Below are 21,965 nucleotides of genomic sequence, written 5' to 3'. Positions count from 1 at the left end.
AGGCTGGGCACTGGTCAGGGGCTTACATGCCAACTGTTCTCCACCTGGGAAATGATGTAAAATCGGTTTCTTTAGTTTTCTGCTCAATGGTCTTCTCCCCAGCGAGTGGAGTGGCATCTGCTCGCTTCTCCCTGGGGCCTGGCTTGGTGGTCGCCTTGGGGTCTGGCTGCGCTCCAGCGGGATCCGCATGGGCCTGCCTGCTCCGCCTGGCCCTGTCCACACATCGCTTCCTCCGAGTCTTCCTTGGGCGCAGTCCCGGTCCATCACCTCCTCCTGTGTCTCCCACCGCTTCCACAGGCCGAGAAAGATGCCCACACAGAGTTCAGGTCTGCAAGGAGCTGGTCCTCTGCTTTCAGAAACTTTGGGATCTCCGCTTGCAAATGTTCCCTTCCATGACCTTCCTTCCCTACCTCCGGAATCTTCCCGGAGCACCACATGCCTGCCCTCCAGTAGAAGGCTGTCTTTGTGTGACTTTCAGGGCAGCCTTCAGGGCCTGGTGGCCGCACTGCGGCCCTTCCACATTGGGCGCCGGGCCTGAGGCCCGCCTGGGAAGGCAGCGGCTCCCCAGCAAGTCCCGCTGCACCAGGCACACGTGTGCCCGCCCCCGACCGTGCCCTCCAGGCATGGCGGCTCCACACTGCGCTCAGGGCCTGGGAGTTAGGCAGCAGGGTGGTCCTGAGGCGCTGGTGGCTGTGGCAGCCAGGCAGAGTTCCGACAGGCTGCGGCTGGGGGCTGGGGGCGCCCCCTGGGTGTGGCCCCTGCCAGCAGCTGCAGGAGGCTGGCCTCAGATTTGGACTTGAGCAGGTGAGGCAGGTGGGGCAGGCGGGGCAGCAGCTGGACAGGGGGGCGGCAGCGGAGGCGGGGCAAGGGCGGGGGTGAAGGGGCCTGTGGTAAATCCAGGGGCCGGGGCGCTGGCTCCACCACAGGGGCTGGGGTCTCAAAGTCTTGCAAGGAGGTGGGGGAGAGGGTGCCTTAGGCGGAGTCCATGGAGCAGGAGCTGCCCTCCCCCGGGCCCAGGGCCAGCAGCTCGCTGGTCAGTGTGACAGATGAGGCGGTGGTACTGAGGGACATCTCATCTGACTGGGAGCTGTAGGGGCCGCCCTTGAACTCCGGAGAGGAGAGCGTCTCCCCGGCTCCAGCACCACCAGGGCCAGGGTCTCCGTGGAGCTGTCCAAGGCGCAGTGCTGGGAGTCCAGGCTGTTGCTACTTTTGCGCAGGATGGTGGAGGGAGCTGGCGGCAGAAGTACTACTCTCCCCACCCTCCTCTTCCTCCTCATCTTCCTCCTCGTCCTCGTCCTCCTCCTCCTCCTCCTCCTCCTCCTCCTCCTCCTCCTCCTCCTCCTCCTCCTCCTCCAGGCTCTGTAGGTGCTGCTGGCTGCCCGCGTGCTCCTGCGCATGCAGCTGCTGCAACTGGTTCTGGGCATTGTAAATGGAGTCCACCCAGCCCCGGCACAGAGCCTGCCCGCTGGCCTGGAACGTGTAGACCCCCATGCGCTGTGGAACTTGTTCAGGTAGATGAGGAGGAAGGAGCCAGGGTCCCGCAGCTCCCGGCACACAATCTTGTCCACCAGCAGCAGTGGCCTGATGACCCTGTCCCCTCAGCCTTCTTCACTGCCTCGGTCACTAAGAGCAGGCCCGTGAAGAGGAAGCAGTACACATCCATCTTGCTGTCCTTTCCCTCCTTCATCCTCAGGCTGCCCTCCAACAGCAGCTGACGCGTCTCCTCCGGGGAGGCACAGGGAGGGGCGCGGTCAGGTCCAGGTGCAGAAATTCCTTCAGCAGCTTGTCCACCTCCTCGTTGCTACCCTCCACCATCTCGTAGGCGTCCATGCGGCTCACCACGGCGGCCAGCCGCTGCCGCTCCTGTCGCTGCCGCATGCACGCGTTCACGTGTGGATGAAGCGCTCCACGGAGCTGATCACGGTGATGACGGCCTCCTTGGCACGCGGCTCGTCCGTCTTCCTCAGCACCGACTTGAGCAGCAGCGGGTCCTTGGGGAGCCGCCGATGGGGCTTGGCGAGCATGTCGCTCAGCTTCAGCCGCTGGCAATGCTGGTGCTTCTCGGCCCCACGTCACGTAGGCCGGGAAGAGGTTGTTGTCAGGCAGCAGGCTGCGCGTGTACTCCACGCAGCCCTCCTCCTCCATGCAGCACCGGATGTAGGGCTTGAAGATGGACCGAACATCTCGAAGCCTTTGAGGAGGTCCCGGGCTGCAGCAGTCCCCGCGTGCGCAGCGCCTTCTCCACCATCGGCGCCATCACGCTGCCCCACAGCCCGCGGTGCAGACGCGCGATCTTGGGGATGTCGCTGAACAGGAGCGGGTCCTGGAGGTGTCGGGACTCCTCCCCGGGGCGACCCTTTACCCGGGAGTCCCTGCCTCTCCATTCACCCCCTCAGCCAGCGAGGAGCGCCCTCGGTGGGTCCGCTGCTCTGGGCGCTGGGGAGGAGGAGACCGCGGAGGGCGAGACCCTGAAGCAGGAGGAGGCCGCAGAAGGCAGGCGAGGAGCCCAGGACGCATTGCACCCCTGCCACCACCCTGCATCCGCTGGGGCCTGCACCCAGGAGGGCAAGGCCCTGAAGCAGTAGGAGGCCCCAGAAGGCGGTTGGCTCCCCAGCACGTCCTGCTGCACCAGGCGCACGTGCCCCCGCCCCCACCCGTGCCCTCCAGGCCTGCGCCGCTCCACTCTGCACTCAGGGCCTGGTCAGTGCTCCAGGAGCAGAGCGTGGAGGTGTCGGGACTCCTCCCCAGGGCGACCCTTCACCTGGGAGTCCCCACCGCTCCGTTCACCCCCTCGCCCAGCAGGGAGCGCCCTCGGTGGGTCCTCTGCTCTGGGAGCTGGGGAGGAGGAGGCTGGCGGAGGGAGAGGCCCTGAAGCAGGAGGAAGCCTTGGAAGGCAGGCAAGGAGCCCAGGACTCAAGGCGCCCCCGCCGCCACCCTGCGTCCCGCTGGGGCCTGCAGCCAGGAGTGCCATGGCTGCAGCAGGGCCATCGGCTGGGCTTGGAGGTGAGTCCTCCACGCACAGTCCCAGCAGCCTGCCTGGTGTGGGTGGGGGTTTCGGGTTACCTTGAGGGAGGCTCCGGCCTTTCTCTGCTCCTCTCCTGGTGGAATGGTGGGACTCCAGCACTGAGGTCAGAGGAGCTGCCTTCCAGCCCCCAGGCTGCTTCTCGGAGTCGGAAGTTTCGCCATTGGCCTCTGCCTAGGACAGGACCTCTGCACCCCCAGGGTGCATAAACACATAGGGCTTCCATCAGGCTCCGCTGATCCCGGAGCTGGGACGCCTCTCCACTCTGCTGATCCCCGGGCCCTGAGGCCTACCGGCTCTGCTGATCCCTGGCGGTGAGGCCTCGCTGCTCTGCGGCTTCAGGGCTGTTTGGTTTCACTCCAGGGCTTGGAGCCTGAGTATGCAAATTAACCACCATCTTTTAGCCTCTATAATTGAAACATTGTATCTTTTGGAGCCCTTGCTTCAGGAGCTCAGAGGCGGCAGTGGTAGGCGGGGAACCTTGGCTTCCTCCATCACTGGGGCAACCAAGCCTCCTGTTCTCAGCTGCCTGGCTGCCCGGGCCATCTTGGTTGGCAGTTAATTTGCAAATCTCGCTGATTAGCCAATGGGAAGGGTAGTGAAGTTATGGTTAATTACCATGTTTCTCTATTATTAGATAGGATATAGACTATAAAAAAAAAAGTGGCTGTGAATTACAGCCATCTTGGGTTTAAATCCCAATCTTGTCATTTCCTCCATTTGAGATTTTATGCACAAATTGACATGTTCTATGTATAGCTATATCTATTGCTGCTTCAGGAGTTTGTTATAAGATTTAATAACTCATGGCTAGTACTTAAGAACAGTGCCTTCACTTGATGAGTAGTCAATAATATTTACTCATGTTACTATATACTTTAATATCTGTACACACTTCTAATTTTTATTATAGTTTATTACTTTTGAGAAGTGGTTCTCATAATCCCCAAGGCAAGTAGTGCCGGCATCACTGTTTTCAATCATGAGTTTTTTCTTACTTTTCTTTTCTTCTTTTCTTTACTCTCTTATCCCTCTCCTGTTTGTTTTACTTCCCTCCTTTGCTCTCCATATCTCCTCTAATTTTTCTTTAAACACATATAGATTGGCTTTGGATATATGCAGAATAGTATAATTTCTATCAAAAAGATAGTATAGTTTAATTGGCAGAAACAATTTATAAAAAATATTTATTGCACTGGAAAATTTTGTACAGCTTTAACTTACATATTACATGTTATTTATAATCTCAATCAAGCTAGAAATAAAAGGGAGCCAGATATACAAGAGAGAGAGAGTAAGATAGAGAAATAGAGAAAGAACTCTTTTTCCCCAAAAAACTTCCACAGTAACTTCTTCCCTACTCAGTAAAATCCTGACCATCTAACTACACTTCTTCCACAAACCTCAGTATCCTAGAGAACATAGATGCTGATGGAAAAGCAATTTCAACACTGCTGACAAATGGGACGTCTGGGTTTTGCCCAAGCTATTTGCTTAATAGCAGCATCTGTTTCTCAAGAACCCCTCTACTGTGTGTTGAGTATCTGAGTCAGTTCTGAAGAGTTGGTTCTGGACAGCTGAAATTTCTATTGCCCTGGTTGTATTTGCCTCTGCTGTTTTTCACAAAGAAAAGTAAGAAATTCCAAGTAAAACATTTGGAAAATTTCCATTGACATGAATTGGAATTTCAGACTGTGTATTTCCTACCTCTTTGGGTAGGTAAGAATGATGTTTTACAATCAGTAACATGTATACCCTTCTTTACCAAAATGAAGAATCATACTGTGGTATTAATTACTTAAATCATCATCATTTAGTGAAATATTGCAATACTTATTGATCCTTATTTAATGGCAGATATTTCAAATATACCACTTCTTCTTTCAACCTGAAAATGACGAATAACAGCACATATATTGGAAAATGTTATTGTATTTTAAATATTTAATTAAAAATTACACTATACAATCTGCATTAATGCTTGCCTGGCTTAGCAAGGTATTATAGAATCTAATAGGATATTTCAGAGATCTTAAGGGAGAGGCATAAAACAATACTGTCTGTTTCACTAAAAATTGATGTAATATTTAGAGCAAGATATTTTAGTACCACCCTCTGAATTGCAAAATAGGGCATTTACACACAGATGCAGAATCTCAAAACAATTGACCTCAAGGTTAGACAATATTCTGATGCTAAAGAAATAGCAGAAATAGTTATGGACCACTGCTTGAAAAAACAGAAGGTTTTACTTCACAGGGAGTAAACTGTTGACCCATGTTCACATTAATTGCCAACCGCTAATTATACTTCTCTGGATATTTTCCCAAGAAAGGATAAGTGATCATTAAGTGAGTTAAGTTCAGAAGAACAAAATACCTTTGGTATTGGCAACTCACGCATTAAAAAATATTTGGAAGTAGAGTATATGTTAGAGCTTGGAAGTTTGAATGCTTGTGCAAACGTTACTATATCAATATGTTTAAACTATCTCAGATGCCACCCCCGCACTGCTACATGATGTCAAAGATAGTAATGAAGGTTTTCTAAAGTACTAATGCAGTATTGCTATATATTAGTCACTAAAGTCCAAGGAAACACCTTTGTGATAAATCAACTGTATTTCATTTTGACATCAAATCCTATAATTAAGACTAAATATAGATTATAAAGGACTGCTGAGCTGGGCATTGTCAATTTACTTAGTGTCCTCTATCAGAACTCTCTGACCTTGTGTCCCCTGACCCAGCAGTTTGAGCTATACTGACCCTGTAGCTGGGTGAGGAGATGAGGTGGTTCTGCTATTTGTTTCCTCAGCATGTGGATTTGCAGTAACAGGACATTTATTTCATTTTACAACCATTTTTTTTTCCTTTATTTTCTTCTCTAAATAAGCACAGTCCCTAGAAGCCAAAGGTTAATCTTGGTACTACTTTAATCCTAAGTCAAGAACAATGTCTTTACATAGTAACTGTCTAATAAATGTTTCTAGATGATTAAATATACCAGTAAATAACAGTACTAACAGAGACTCTATCTAACGTTGTGCATTGAGCCATTTTTCTTCACACATCTAATTATTTAAAACTGTTACCCAGATTTGCCTCATCATATTTTACTTATTTTTAAATGCTTTTTGAAAAAAACACCACTATAAAGTTCTTGCAATGTCATTAATGGAAGACATATAAGTCGATAATGTATATTATCAATAATGGGTTCTTAGGTAAACAATAAATTTGCCTTGGGTTTTCATCACCATACTAGTAGCCCTGTGCATGAATCCATGCTCCAGTAGGTCGCTGCCACCCTCCTGTAGCTCTCCCCACACCCACCTCATAGCTTGTTGCCCTGCCCTCTCCTGTAACTCTCTGCCACCAGCTTGTAGCCAGTAGGTTGCTGCTACCCTCCTGTAGCTACTCTTTCCCCCTCCCCCCTTCATAGCTTGCTGCCTGCTTGTACCTCACTGGCCCACCCTCCTGCTGATCCTTGATATGGTCATGACAAGTTTGGTCATTATGCCTCAGGGCATAATGGCTAATTAGCATATTCCTCTCATTATGTAGGATTGTCTTATTAAAATTTAAGGGCTTTCAACAAGAGCTGGTAACTCTTAAGTAGTAACATAAGATTTTCTTTTCTAATACAACATTTTGGTATTTGGATGCAATATGATGTCGGATTTTTCTATACCAGATAAAATAACTAAGATGCATTTCTAATTTAAACACTTCCTTGTAAAGCAAAACTATTTAAAGAAGTCTATTCCTCTGTTGTAATTGCTTCTATTCATTTGTTCTTGAAGCCAGTTTAATCTGGCAAAGTTGTTCTTGTCAATATTGCCATCTTTTCTCCCCAACCCCTGCTTCGTTCTCAGTCTTTCCCAGATCAATTGATAACAACTCTATTTTTCTTGATGTGTACACCAAAGTACTTAAAGCCATTCTTGACAGTTTCATTTTGTACCCATTCCATGTCCAATCCATCAGTAGATCACACTGTCTATTTCTAATATATATCCAAATTTCAATAATTTTGGTATTGCTTCCCAAGTTGCAACTTCAGCCCAACTATCTTTATCTACTATATTGCTTGGTTTCCCAATTGGTATTCTTGGTTCTGCTATGTCTCCTACTATTTTCAATAAAGCTACCGGATTAACCTTGTTGAAAAGTAAATAAGATCCATGTTATATTTCTGATCAAAAACCCTCAATGGTTTCTTATATTATTCACAGTAAAGCTCTAAGTTCACAGTGGTCTGTAACACTCTATTTGGTAGACACTCTTGCACCTACCTAATTTTATCTTCTGCTTCTCTCTCTCTTTCTTTTTCTGTTTTAACTATACTGACCTCATCTCCGTATCTCTGTTCCAAAAACACACCAGGGACCTCCTGCCTCAGGGCCTTTGTATTTTCTATTCTCTCTTTTTAGAATGTTCATTCCTAACAGCTACATGTTTCATTCCTTCATTAATTTTACTCTTTTATGTAAATACTAGGGGCCCAGTGCACGAAATTTGTGCACTGGGTGTGTGTGTGGGGGGAGTGCCCCTCAGCCCAGCCTGCCCCCTCTCACATACTGGGAGCCCTCAGGCATTGACCCCCATCACCCTCCAATCGCAGGATAGGCCCCTTGCCCAGGCCTGACGCCTCTGACAGAGGCGTAGACCCCCATCACCCTCTGATCACCTGATCGGCCAGAGGTGTCAGGCTTGGACAGGGGACCCCCATCTCCCCCCCATCACTGGCTCTGGCCCCCGCCCAGGCCTGAGGCCTCTGGCCCAGGAATCATGCCTGGGCAGGGGACCCCCATCTCCCTCTGATCGCTTGCTCCACCCCCCGCCCAAGCCTGACGCCTCTGACCCAGGCTTCAGGCCTGGGCAAGGGGACCATCATATCCCCCCAATCCTCGGCTCCGCCCCTGCCCAGGCCTAATGCCTCTGGCCTAGGCGTCCGGCCCGGGCAGCGGGGACCCGCAGCTGCAGCGGCCCCGCGATCATGGGCTCCGCTTTAGGCCCAGGCAAGGGACACCTAGCTCCCGGGACTGCCAGCTTCGACCGTGTCCAGCTCCCATCGCTGGCTCCACCCCTACTTCCTGCTATCACTGGCCAGGGCGGCAAAGGCGCCTGATTCTCCGATCATGGCTGGGGGGCAGGGCCAAGGCGGCCCCAGGGCCGCCTTGGCCCTGCCCCCCAGCTCTTAGCTCCCTCCTGGGTTTCTGATCACTGTCAGTGGCAGGGGGCTTCTTCCTGCTTTCCCTTTTGCCTCCCTGCATTGTGCCTACATATGCAAATTAACCGCCATCTTGTTGGCAGTTAACTGCCAATCTTAGTTAGCAGTTAACTGCCAATCATAGTTGGCAGTTAATTTGCATATAGCCCTGATTAGCCAATGAAAAGGGTATCGTCGTACGCCAATTACCATTTTTCTCTTTTATTAGTGTAGATGTTCTTTTCAGTGAAACATGGTTTTCTACATTATCTAAATTTGAATCTCCATTCCTACATCAATAATGTCTATTCATTTTCTCAACTTTGTTCTTCTCCTTAGCACTTATTATCTAAATTCTTATGTAGTTTTTTAAAATTTATTTTATTCAATATCTGTCTCCAAAAGTAGGATATAAGCCCACAGTGCAGAGATCTTATGTGTTTTTAGTGTTATATTTTAATCCTCTATAAAAATTGCTTATTTATTACATTATTTAATGAAGGGCTTGGCTTTTAACTTCAAATTATGGACAAGTTACATATTTACAGGGATGATGATGCATGCTTCTCTCAGGAAGTTACAGTTTTTCTTGGTTTTGACCCATTTCCCTTGAAAAATAATGGAGATAGCTACTCTTTCTAAAGCATCTGTTAATTAACTTAAAGAAAATAATTAGCATTCAGTGCCCAGTCAAGGATCCATCCTATTCTTCTATTCCTATCTTTAGTTACTTGTAATTCAAGGAGCCCATGACAAATAAAAATAGAACCTCAATATAAAGTCTTATCATTATAAAAGTGAAACTCAAGTCTTCAAATTAATAAATTGCAATAGTTTGGATTCAAATCTGTGATAATTAATAATCACATTTAATTTTCAAAATGTAATTATCAATATTGAAATGTTCAATATATTAAGCAGAGCCTTTAGTTTCTCTCCTATGTTTCCTTTTCCTTCCTATTCAAGAAACCAATAGGAAGCACTAGAGCTGAAGAGATGTAATTTGACCCAATTGAAACTCTGCCATCAATTTAATATTAAAGTATGAATAAAAATTCAATGATAGAGAAGGAAAACTATATGGGAAAATTTTGATCAATTTTGGTTAATTTCAACCCAAGGTCTTTTTCTGGGTCTCTTTATATTATACTTTGCAGACTGAATCTCTTAAAACACAATTATGTGTTTATTATGTTTTCAAAGTTTCTTCTAATTTTAAAACCAATAAAAACAATCTAGTTACTGTGCCATTCTTTCCAGATTTCCTTAGTTATGTCTTATCAGTTTTCTTCTCATAACTTGCTATCAACTGGCCTGTCATAAGCTGTAAATTTTAAATCAATAATAATGTTATTATTACCAAAAAATATAATGTTGGAACTTATTAAGGTGCTATTAGATAAAATATGATGCCTTTTCATTTACATTCTTTCTTTGCCCTTATTAGATTCATTACAGAGTTTTATACTGACTCCAAGCAAACAATCAAATAACTATTCCCCAATGACTTCCAACTTAGTTTTTCTTTTACTCTTAATAATGTTTATTGAATGGCATATGTTTCTCTTCTCCATAACCTATAGCATAATAAATTTGTTATCAGTAAAGTAAATCAGGCATTAATGGTAAAATCTTCTTGATGCAGAGTATAATTCTTACCTCTGTTTTGCTATCATAAAATGCATTTATGGGGGTTATAAAAGTGGCTCTCATCATGAGTTATGTATATTCTACTCATTAGTCAAGAAAAAAACATGCTATTTATGTTCATTTTATTCGCTCTCTTCAACTGAAATTATTTTTCTTTACATTGTTATTGAATCTCATAAAATGCTTGCTAAAATCCATATTTGGCATATAAAACATGTATGTTTTATAATTCTCATTATGTTGTTCAGCATCTTATGATTTGACCTTGGCTGCATATCTTTGAAATGTTCCCTTCTTTCCTTTATTTTTATTTTGTCCCAAATTAAACACTCTTAAAGGATATCCACAATATCTCTCACAACCCACTATTGCTGTGATTTTGTCACTGCTATTTTATGTCCCCACTTCTGCTAGGAAGAGTGAATGCATGACATGGAGACATTCTGGGTGGCTGCACTAATTACTCAGTGGGAATATTCCCTGAGCATCCTCTTCTCACTCTCTATGGAATTATTTTACTAAGTAAATTTTACTGGAGTCTTGCTAAGACACCTCAAATGGTTTCAATGGAAATTTCTGTTTTCTCAGCCAGAATTGCAGACTGGTTTCACATCAACCTGTCCTTAGCAAGATTAAACCAATTTGAACCCTCCTGTATAGAAAGAAGCCTCCCAATAGGTGACAAAATAGGCTGAACATATGGTTCTGTGTCTGACGATGCACAGAAACAGTATCTGATGCAGAGGTTTTGGCAGAAGACTGTGGGAAACTGTTCTGGCAGTTAGTATGGCAATTAATATAAGGTCAAAAAAAGCATCACGATTTTTCTTCCACATATCGAGGAGTATTTGTTTCTGGAGAGTAGAAATGAAAAACAAAATAATTACATGAAAAGAAAACTATTTTTAACATAGACTATGAGTTTAGATTATTTTGAAGAATCAGCTAAACCATGATTAACATTAATATCCTTAATAAATTGTAGTGATTCAGGATTAAATAAACAATTCTGACTTGTTTTTGATGACTTGGTAAATATATATATACATATATATATATATACATATATATATATATATATATATATATATATATATATATATATATATATGATCACTTAACACACATCCTGTATCATATTAAGTTCTAAGATCCATGTTAAACAAACAGAAAAATCAAAGGAGATGGAGGTGTCTAGATTTTGCAAGACAAAGAACCAAAGAGGCAATTTACAGAGGGGCTCCTTCAAATATTCAGTATAGTAATAATTACTAAATATGTATGAAGAAATTGCCCAAGGCTAGAAAAACCAATTTGAACATATTAGAAAAATAGTGCCTAGGCTCTTGCATTGCCAAGAACAGTGCCACTTCCAACCGACCAGACTGGAAAAACACATCATATGGAGCATTGAGTAGAGTACTTAAGAATGCCTTGCCTCAGTAGTGAAATACAATTAGCTCTAGACTGAACACTACTTCTATCAGCCAAGGGAAAAATAAAAGCAAGATATAAAATTATCAGTCCTTATCCAAGTAACTTAATCACATGCCAGAACAAAGCTAAAGAATAATAGAAATACAGAAAGCTCCAGCACCCAACAGGGTAAAATTCGCAATGTTGTGCATTCAATTAAATATTACCAGGCATTCAAAGAAACAATAATACAATAGAACTTAAAAAGAGGAGAATAATCACTAGATTGATTGAGAATTGACACAGATATTAGAATTTGCCAAGGACAGCATAGCTGGTGTTACTCTGTGTTTGAATATCAACCTATGAACTAGGAGATTGCGGTTGACTCCAGGTCAGGGCACATGCCTGGGTTGTGAGCTTGATCTCCAGTAGGGGCATGCATGAGGCAACTCTCATCAGTGATGTTTCTATCTCTTTCTCCCTCTTCTTTCCTTTCTGAAATCAATAAAAATATATTTAAAAAATAATTAGCCAAGAACATTAAAAATTATTATAACTGCATCTCATATGTGAAAAAGTTAAGTAAATAAATGAAGTAAATGACATGATTATCTATGTAAAAATATGATAAAATCGACAAAGGAGCAACCTGAATTAAAGTGAGTTAAGCAACTTTATAGAATACACGATTAATATACAAAAAATCGTATTTCTGAGTAGTACCAATGAATAATAGGAAATTGAAAATTTTAAAAATACATTTTAATAATATGTAAAATAAAAAATATTTAAGTATAAATCTGAACAAAGACTTGTAAGACCTATTCATTGAATACTACAAAAATATTTTTGAATTGAAGACCAAAAGAAATGGAAACTATAGTGTGTTTTTAGGATCCCAAAATTCAATTTTGTTAATATGTATGTTGACTATAAATTTATATATAAATTCAATACAATTTTATTAAAATTCCAAGCATAAATTTTTTTGGCTAAATTCACAAGATAACTCTAAAATTAATATAAATCTTTTAAAACTATTTTAAAAAATAAAGGACCACCACTACTAAACTTAAATCTTATTATAGAGGTACAGTAATGAATTCAGTATGCTAATGGTATAAAGATAGACAAAAAATCCAATAGAACAGAATAGAAAATGTACAACTAGATCCCCACTAAGATAGTCAGTTGATTTTTGTGCAAAAGTAATTTAGTGGAGAAAGCACGGTTAAAACAATTACACATATTCAAAAATAATTACTTTCATATTACTCACAATATACACAAAAATTAACTGAAAATGAATAATTGATCTAAACAGAAAGCCTAAAATTATAAAAGTTCTAGAAAAAATATGGAAGAGAAATTACTGCGACCTTGACTTAGGCAAATAATTCTTAGATAACACAAAAACACAATCCATAAAAGAAAAAATAATGATTACTTGAACTCCATCAATAGTAAGAATTTCTATTTAGTCTTCATTTTACTCAACATCTTTGATTGTAAAAATTTTGGCAAACAGAAGTGTTCAGTTTTCCTTTTTTGTTCTCTGAGTCCCTCTCAAATATTTGTTGTCTGTATTTGATGACAGTGTCTGACAATAAGGAAGTTGCTGACAAAAGCTCCTGCTTGCATTGTGCTCTGGAATCTGCCTGTGTCTGGGCCACTCTCATGTACTTGACGGACTGGCATTTTTGCCCTGAGCACAGCACTAATGCTGCAGATTAGTTTCTATGAATGAAATATTGCCCATGTTAAGTATCTCTTCAGTCTCCCTGCAACTCTGGCACCAAGAAAAGGAGAATTTACTGTTTTCATGTGTTTTATTCTAATTAAATCAGCTATAAGAACAAAGTATTCTTTTTCCTTTTTAGATTAAGGGGGAATCAGTGCCTGATTTCAAGGCACTGCTTAGTGACCAAGTAGCTCTTCTCGGCCCGGATGTACTAACATTTCTACCTCCAGGTAGAAAAAATTTGTAGTCAGTGTTGTTGGGACATCAGCTGCTAATCTCTTTCACTGACACTTTCCTCATTAGGCCACTGAGAAAATTAAATAGATTCTATTAGTCTCTTTCCTACCCGACTGGTGATACTCTATGTGCTATAGGCTGAGAGCAGGCAAATGTAACTGTGATTTCTACGAACTAACTTCCCACTAGGGTCACGGAATATTTTATGTTTCCTGTCAGAGTGAATGTGGTGGAATGACTGAAAAGCATATCTTGTCATTTTCTCATCACCTATGAGCCAGATTAAATAACTAAACGTGCCCTCAGAGATGTTGCTAGCACAATATCCACCACTTTCTAAAACAAATATAAAAGAGGCAAATATTTCCTAATCAGTGTTTTTATGTGCCTGGGGCTTTAGTCAGCAGTCGTTCTGAGACCAGCCTTCCCAACTACATTTAAAACTTTGTGCACTTGGGTCAGACTTTCCCTAGGTAGGAATAAAGTGTATATTGCACAGGCTTTGGAGTTAGAAATACCCCTCTTTCCACATCACTTGGCCAATTCCTATCTGTGTGACCATGAACAATGTCCTTAATTTCTCTGAGTATCAATGCACTCTTCTGTGACACATAGTGCTAATTATTTTAGTTAGAAAACAAGTTAAACTTAGCCTGCTCTCACAAAGCACTACAAAAATACAATGACTTAAAGAAGCAAGAAGTTTATTTCTTTTTCATGAAAACAGTGTGGAGTTGAGCAGCCCAGGACTGGCAAGGTGGCTTTGTAATCCTCAACACGCGGCTTCTGTTTCCGGGCTCAAAGCTGGTGATCACTTCCAGGCAAAGAAAGATGAAAGAAGGAAAATGAGAGCAAGCAGTTTTCATGTTAAGGGATGTACAGAATATACAGTTAGCATCCCTGCTTCCTCCCTGCTGGCCAGGTCTTGGTCTCAAGGCCAACATGGCTGCATGGGAGTCTGAGAGTATATGCCTCCAGATGGTGGGACATGTGCCCAGCTAAAACTTGGAGGGATCATTTTCTAAATGGAAGAAGTAGACTGCCCTGGCCAGTGTGGCGCAGTTGATTGGAGTGGATTTGATTCCTGATCAGGGCACATACCCAGGTCGCGGGTTTGATCCCCAGTTGGGGCATGTGTGGGAGACAGCTTGTCAATGTTTCTTTCTAAAATTGATGTCTCTCTCTCTCGCCTTCCCTCTCTCTAATGTTAATTAAAAGCATATCCTTGGGTAAAGATTAAAAAAATAAGAAGAAAAAAGTAGAGAATGTATTGGGAAGCAATGAATAAACGCCATTTTTTTTAAAAAAAAGTTAACTTAAAAAAATAAAAAGACCAAGTGCCCATTGGTAGATAAAAAAGCTGTGGTACATATACACAATGGAATACTATGTGGTCATAAAAAAAGAAGGAAATCTTACCTTTTGTGACAGCATGGATGGACCTGGAGATTATTATGCTAAGTGAAATAAGCCAGTTAGAGAAAGACAAATACCATCTAATCTCATTTTTATGTGGAATCTAATGAACAAAATAAACGGGCGAACAAAATAGAAACAGAGTCATGGGTAGTGGAAGAGGAGATGGATGAAAGAAGGTGAAGGGATTAAACATATATGCATAACTCATAGACACAGACAACAGTGTGGTGATGGCCAGAGGGAAGGGGGCACAGGAGCTGGGTGGAGGCGGGAAAAGGAGGGGGAAATGAGAACATCTGTCATAGTGTCAACAATAGAAAATAAAGTTAAAAAAAAGAAAAGGAAAAGATACTAAGACCAAGAATTGAAAACTTGTATTAATCAATTAAAATCACATAAGGAAAAATCAGTTACTGAGATCATAGGAAGCAGTGTTCAAAATCAAAGCACATTGAAATGACTCCATAAATGCCCAGGCATTTTTTAAAAAATATATTTTATTGATTTTTTACAGACAGGAAGGGAGAGAGATAGAGAGCCAGAAACATCGATGAGAGAGAAACATCGATCAGCTGCCTCCTGCACACCTCCCCACTGAGGATGTGCCCGCAACCAAGGTAGATGCCCTTGACCGGAATCGAACCTGGGACCCTTCAGTCCGCAGGCCGACGACGCTCTATCCACTGAGCCAAACCGGTTTTGGCAATGCCCATGCATTTTAATTAATTCAATAATTATTTAATATCTTTCTTATAAATGAAAACTCTTGGAATTGGGCTCAGCTTCTTTATAGAAGTTTTCCAAAAGTATGTGTTTGTTTCTGTCTGCTAAAACAGATGCACAAGTTGAAGCATTAAGACAATGTCAACTTTCACAGTTCATGGAGAGAGGTAAACATAAAATAGCCAAGGAATCAGAGATACTTGCATGAGCATGTTAAAGTAGTTTAGGTTGCAAAGTAGCAAATAATCTATTTTGAGACAGACTGTATTACTGAAACCTGTGTGTAGGGAGCAGATCTCCCCCTTGTGGATTCTTGCCTCACAACGTTTGAAGAATAAAATTCGCGGAGTAAAAGGACTTGTTAGTAAAAGGGTGGAAATTTATTGGAAGCAAATACAGACTCCCACATAGGGAGGGGTTCCCAAAGGGGTAACCAACCAAGCCCCTTTTATTAAAGTTTATAAATGCTGCAGTTCTTTGTCTATCCATGCTCCCTTCTAATTGTACTCCTTCCCCATTTTATGAACCTGTGTTTTCTAATTGGCCAGTCTTTTGCAGAATACCAGCTTCAAACTCTAAAACCCATGTGATGCCTCCCTCTTCCCCCCCCTTATCTTGTAACATTCCTCTATCTTCTGTGAACACGTTTCCCTCCTTCCAGCATCTGTCAACATTTCTCTATCCTCTGTGAAAGTATGTTTCTTTTTTTCTATACTCTGGGACTTGTCTTTATCCTCTGAGAATGCATGCCTTTCCTCTCCTCTTTTCCTGTGCCACTTTTCTATTCTCTATGAATGTATGCCTTCTGGTGGCTCTAAGCCCTCACCTATACATTCCTCCCCCATGGGCCCTTTTTATTCCCAAGACTCCCTGAACCTGCCTATTTTGTCCCTAGAATTCTTTCATTACCATATGAGATTTAAAATCAGAAAAATCTTGAGATTCCAGATTAATCATTTTTACTGGCCATGTAGTCTTGGGACAAGTATGTTTTCTTTTCAAGACAGCCTTTGTTTTTGTTTGTTTGTTTGTTTGTTTGTTTGTTTTTAATATGTTGGTAGACTTACACAGTAAGTGCAATTTCTGTTTTCTCAGCCAGAATTGCAGGCTGGTTTCACATCAACCTGTCCTTAGCAAGATTAAACCAATTTGAACCCTCCTGGATAGAAAGAAGCCTCTCAGTGGGTGACAAAATAGGCTGAACATATGGCTCTGTGTCTGTTGATGAACAGAAATAGCGTCTGATGCAGTGCTTTTGGCAGAAGATGATGGGAAACTGTTTTGGCAGTTAGTGTGGCAATTAATATCATACATAATAAAAGGCTAGTGTGCAAATTGACCGAACAGTGGAACTACCAGTTCCTATGACGTGCACTGATTGTCAGGGGGCAGATGCTCAATGCAGGAGCTGCCCTCTGATGGTCAGTGCCCTCCCACAGGGTGAGCGCTGCTCAGCCAGAAGCCAGGCTAACGGCTGGCGAGCACAGCGGCGGTGGCGGGAGCCTCTCCCACCTCCACAGCAGCACTAGGGTTGTCCTAAGCAATGGGGAGTGGGCCTAAGCCATCAATTGGACATCTTCTTAGGGCTCCTGGACTGTGAGAGCATGCAGGCCAAGCTGAGGAAACCTCTCCTGCCCCCTGAGTGCATGAATTTCATGTACCAGGCCTCTAGTTTTTCATAAGGTCAAAAACAGCATCACAATTTTTCTTCCACATATTGAGAAGTATTTGTTTCTGGAGAGTAGAAATGAAAAACAAAATAATTACATGAAAAGAAAACTGTTGCCAACATAGACTATGAGTTTAGGTAATATTGAAGAATCAGCTAAACAATGATTGACATTAATATCCTTAATAAAGATTGATGAACAAAAATAAAAATAAGTTTTAATCAAGTTTCCTCATTCATATAGCTGACATTTAAGCAAATGTTAACAAAATCAACCAATCATCATTATCAAAACCTGATAGAATTTTGTACAATAGGATTACTATTGCAAAACATATAATTTGGATGTTATTGGTCTAGAGATTCATGATTTGCAATGGTATTAGTATTATTGCAAGAAGGTATTTGTAAAATGTATATATTTTTATTTATCAAAATAATTAGAAACATATTATTGGCCTTCAGTGGGTGGTGGTCAGAGCTATTGAACAACCCACTGGGTTTACCGTAAATCTATCTACACAACAGAGAATTATCTCTCAGAGGCACATCATTCTAATGTTTATCAGATTTTCATGTAAATAAAAAGCGTTTTTAAAACCATTTTTCCAAGAATTGTACTCCACCTTACAAATAAATATAACTTATTTTTATATCATTTAATGTCTATGGAATTTCCAGGAATGCTGCTAACTTGCAAATAGAGAGAGGGTTATATTTTCTTGGTTCAAAAATTCACAAGAATAATTGACCACTTTGTAAAATTACATCAATAAACACAACACTGTCTAAGATTTGGAAACTGCCTATATAACCTAGCTGTGTCAGTCCGCAGTTGTAGCTATGGTTTTCTCAGTAATCCTATTTATATTTTAGTATATAGCTCATTTGCTATAACTTCTAGAAGTGTTATATCCTAAATTTACATACTAAAATATATACTATTTAATTATAATCATTTTAATGTAGTCATTATAACTGTAGTTTGGTGACTAAAGTGTTAGTTTTAAAAATTATGTATTTAGGTAAGTTATTTGCTCCAGGAATTTAATTAAGGTTAGCAATGATGTTAGAAAGGGCTTGAAAATTAGAAATTACCATAGACTAAGTGTAATAATGTGTGTGAAGCTTTAAAATTATTAGTCTCTTTCACCCATGTTTTATCATTCAATCTGTATACTACTGTGTAAGGTAGATAGAGCAACAGTTATTTTTAATTTCCATTATCAGTGGAAACTGAGCCTGAAAGAGATCTCACAACTTGTTAATCATACATGCTTAATAGTTCCAAATCCAGAATTAGAATCCACAACCCTTGCTTCAAATTCGAACATTTACCAGAACCTCATGTTGTTGCCCTATAATGTAGTAAACACAACTCTTTTGTACTATTTTTCTTTTTCTTTAATATTAGAGTGTTTTACATACAGAATGTTGTGCACTGTTTTGTCATTTAAAGCTTTTTCGTTTTTATTGTATTTTTCTACAAATGTACATATTCATTAATAAATTGGACTTGAATATTGAGGCAATACTCTGGATATTTCAGAGCAAAAGCAAAACAAACAAAATCCCACCCACAATTTTAGCCTTGATTGTTAAAATATTTCCATTCAAGACTGTTATTCTTTTCAGTCTAGCACTATTGTTTTGTAATTCTACCTTGTTCTAATAATTGCTACCAACACTTCATTTCATTTGCTTGCTCTATATTTTTTAGAATTTATTTCAGAGAGGGAGGGAGAGGAAGAAAGAGATAGAAACATCAATGATGAGAGAGAATCATTGATCGCCTGCCTCCTGCACACCCCATCCTGGGGATTGAGCCTTCAAACAGACCATGTGCCGTGACCAAGAATCAAACCTTGACCGCTTGGTTCAAAGGTCAATGCTCAACCACTGAGCCACTGCAGCTGGGCTCTCCCTCTCTATTTAAGTCTGGGTAGCTCTCTATCTACCACCATCAGCCAATTTTCTGACTGAACAGAAGATGCATAGTGGCAGCTAAGGGCACAATGATTGCCTATAATAAATGGACTTTGTGATTGTGGGTTTCCAAATGAACCTTTAAGAGTAAGCCTATTCAGAACCTGCCTCAATAGCAACAGAGTGGTGGTGAGAATTTTCCTGCTGTTTACTAAAAGCTTGATAGATAAATTAAATACTCATTGAAAAAAAAATAGTAAGTTTTTTGGGGGCTAATAGGAGAAAGCATATTATAAAAATCAAAATATCAACCAGAGCTACAAATTTAGTTGATTGACTAGTGCACTTAGATTTGTGAAGTCTATTATTGAAGTAAATGCCAAGCAATTCAAATACATAGTTACACATTTTAAAAATGCATTCAATCCAAATATTGGGTGTTAGCAAGAATTGGACCGGTCTTGGGTATATTAAAAAGATAGCTTTAAAAAACATAGACCAGTAGTTTGTCTCTGAGTAGAAAAATAAGAAATATAGTTAGTATACGTCATATCAATATTTCAGAAAAAAAGTCATAATAATAAACACTATTTTTACCAAAACTAAACATCAATATTCAAATTTCTTTTAAAATTCTCTTCTCTTTTCCTAGTCCCCTCTCTTTGTTCCTCCATCCCTTTTTTCTTTCCTCCTTTTTTAGATTTATACTCCACCATTTTCACTAAAATTTGGAGTCATGAATTACTAGGTGCCATGTTTTAAGAGGGATGAATAAGAAAAAATCCCATGTTTCACTACTATCATGGTCAAAGAACTTGAAATAAAGACATAGAGGAAGAGCCTTGTTGATCTCTAAGTATCATTGGTGCTGGATTATATTCTCATCATTAAAATAAATGCAGTACTTTCAGAAAACAACAGTGACATATTAGTGTATCTCATATCTATATATATAAAAGCCAAGCAACCAAATGGCAGAACGGCCAGAATGACCAGTGGCTATGACACACACTGTGGCAGCCAACCGGCCCGATGGGGGGTGGGGTTGGTAAGCCAACCATCTGTGACCCTCCCACCAGCTTGCCCCACTCCTGATCAGCGCCCTCCACAACCCCAATTAGGGGCAGGCCAGCCAAACCCCATCCATGCACAAATTCATGCACTGGGCCTCTAGTATGCTGAAAGTTTATAAACTAATATAAAACTATCACATGTTTTCCTTCCTTCCTTCTTTCTTTCCATCTTCCCAGCTTCCCTTTTTTTCTCCATTTCTTCCTTCCTAATTCAGTTAAAAAGCCATTGAACAGGCTTGATGCAGGCAGTAATCACTTTAGAACAGAGCTGTGGGGCATCCCTGTGACAACAGTGCTATCAGTTATGTGAGGGTGGCTTCAGAGGGCAAGCATGGTAGTACAATAGAAGCCAGCAATGGAAGCCTGCTGAGAATGGCTTCATAGCAGTATGCAAGGGAAGCTTGATGTGTTTGGGAGATTGGCTGAATGCAGATGATTTAGCAATAATTATATATATTGAGGATAAGAGATGCAGATTTTTTATTAACAGGGAATGGAGGACAAATATAGAAAGGGGAGAAGCCAGAACATACTTTGGAATGAATATTGTGTTAGAATTGGAAATAACAACATGAACTTATGATTCACACATATAGATATAGGGATACATATAGATACAAATAAGGGTGCATATAATATATGCACACTATATGCAAAGATCAATTAGTATAATTCTGTCTTCTGTTCCTTTTATAAAATCATGCTCTTCATCCTGGTATGGCTCAGTTGGTTGGACATCGTCCTATGCACTAAGGGTTGCTGGTTCAATTCCAGGTCAGGGCACATGCCTGGGTTTCAGGCTGAATCCCTGGAAGGGGACATGCAAGAGGCTGCCCATCTATGTTTTGCTTTCACATCGAAGTTTCTCTTTCTCTCCCTCTCCCTCTCCCTTCTTCTCTCTCTAAAAAATCAATTTTAAAAAATCTTTAAAATCATGCCTTTTAAATTTTATCTTTTGAACAATATATTCTCACACTAGCAGCTGGAGTTTTTCTTTGTAAAATGGAGATATATGACAGTCCTCTCTGGCATGCACTCTCCTGTGGCATCCCAGATCACACACAAGCCAACTCCTTTTTAGCCTGGAGGTCCTGAAAGATCTCGTTCTCGTTTCCTCCCTAAACTCAACTTGAACTCACCTCCTTCTGCTCTTGGACTTGTTCTGCTCTTGCTTGGCCCACCCAAGCAGACCCCATTTCTAGGCTGGCCTTTGCTTACCTGCCCCACTTGCCTCTTCTCCTGTGTGTAGCATGGCTAACCCCTTCCTGACCAACTTTCTTATCCTCAGAAAAAAATATTGAGATGTCCTAACATTTATCTTAACTACAGTATATCACATTGCTCTGCTTTCTAGGAATACAGGGCCTATTCTCTCTTTTACCCCCCCCCCCTTTTTTGTATGACCTCCTGTTTGATCTCCTTTATTCCAAGCTGAGAGTAAGCCCCGACTCCATTATTAGCCATGTTCTTTTATTTTACTTCATTTTATTATCCTATATAATAAAGAGGGACTATGTAAATTGGCCATCACTCTGCCACAAAGATGGTGGCGCCCACAGTGGAGGCAGGGTTTCTGTAACACAAGATGGCTGCACCCACAGAGGAGGCTGAGTTCCTGTAACAAGCCTTAATGAGCAATCAGCAGGGACCTGAGGCTGTGCTTGACAGGGGACCTCAGGCCACGCCCACCACCAAGCAGGGCTTGATAGGGGACCTCAGGGTGCACCTCCTGCCCTGGCACCAGGCCAGGGGACCTCAGGCCACACCCCCTATCCCAGTGCTAGGCCGGAGGACCTCAGGCATGCCCCATACCCAGTGGGGCTTCATGGGGAACCTCAGGCTGTGCCCCCCCACCCCGCCCCAGCACTGGGC

General features: G+C 41.8%; 1 pseudogene; it reads right to left on the bottom strand.

Annotated features, from left to right (window-relative positions):
• Positions 1-643: 643 nt before the first annotated feature.
• Positions 644-21,345, bottom strand: LOC132229581 (pleckstrin homology domain-containing family G member 5-like; annotated as a pseudogene).
• Positions 21,346-21,965: the final 620 nt, after the last annotated feature.

Source organism: Myotis daubentonii, chromosome 3 (genome assembly GCF_963259705.1).
Source record: "Myotis daubentonii chromosome 3, mMyoDau2.1, whole genome shotgun sequence".
Lineage (NCBI taxonomy): Eukaryota > Metazoa > Chordata > Mammalia > Chiroptera > Vespertilionidae > Myotis > Myotis daubentonii.
Note: the sequence above shows the minus strand (reverse complement) of the source record. Positions and strands in the feature narration are given on the sequence as shown.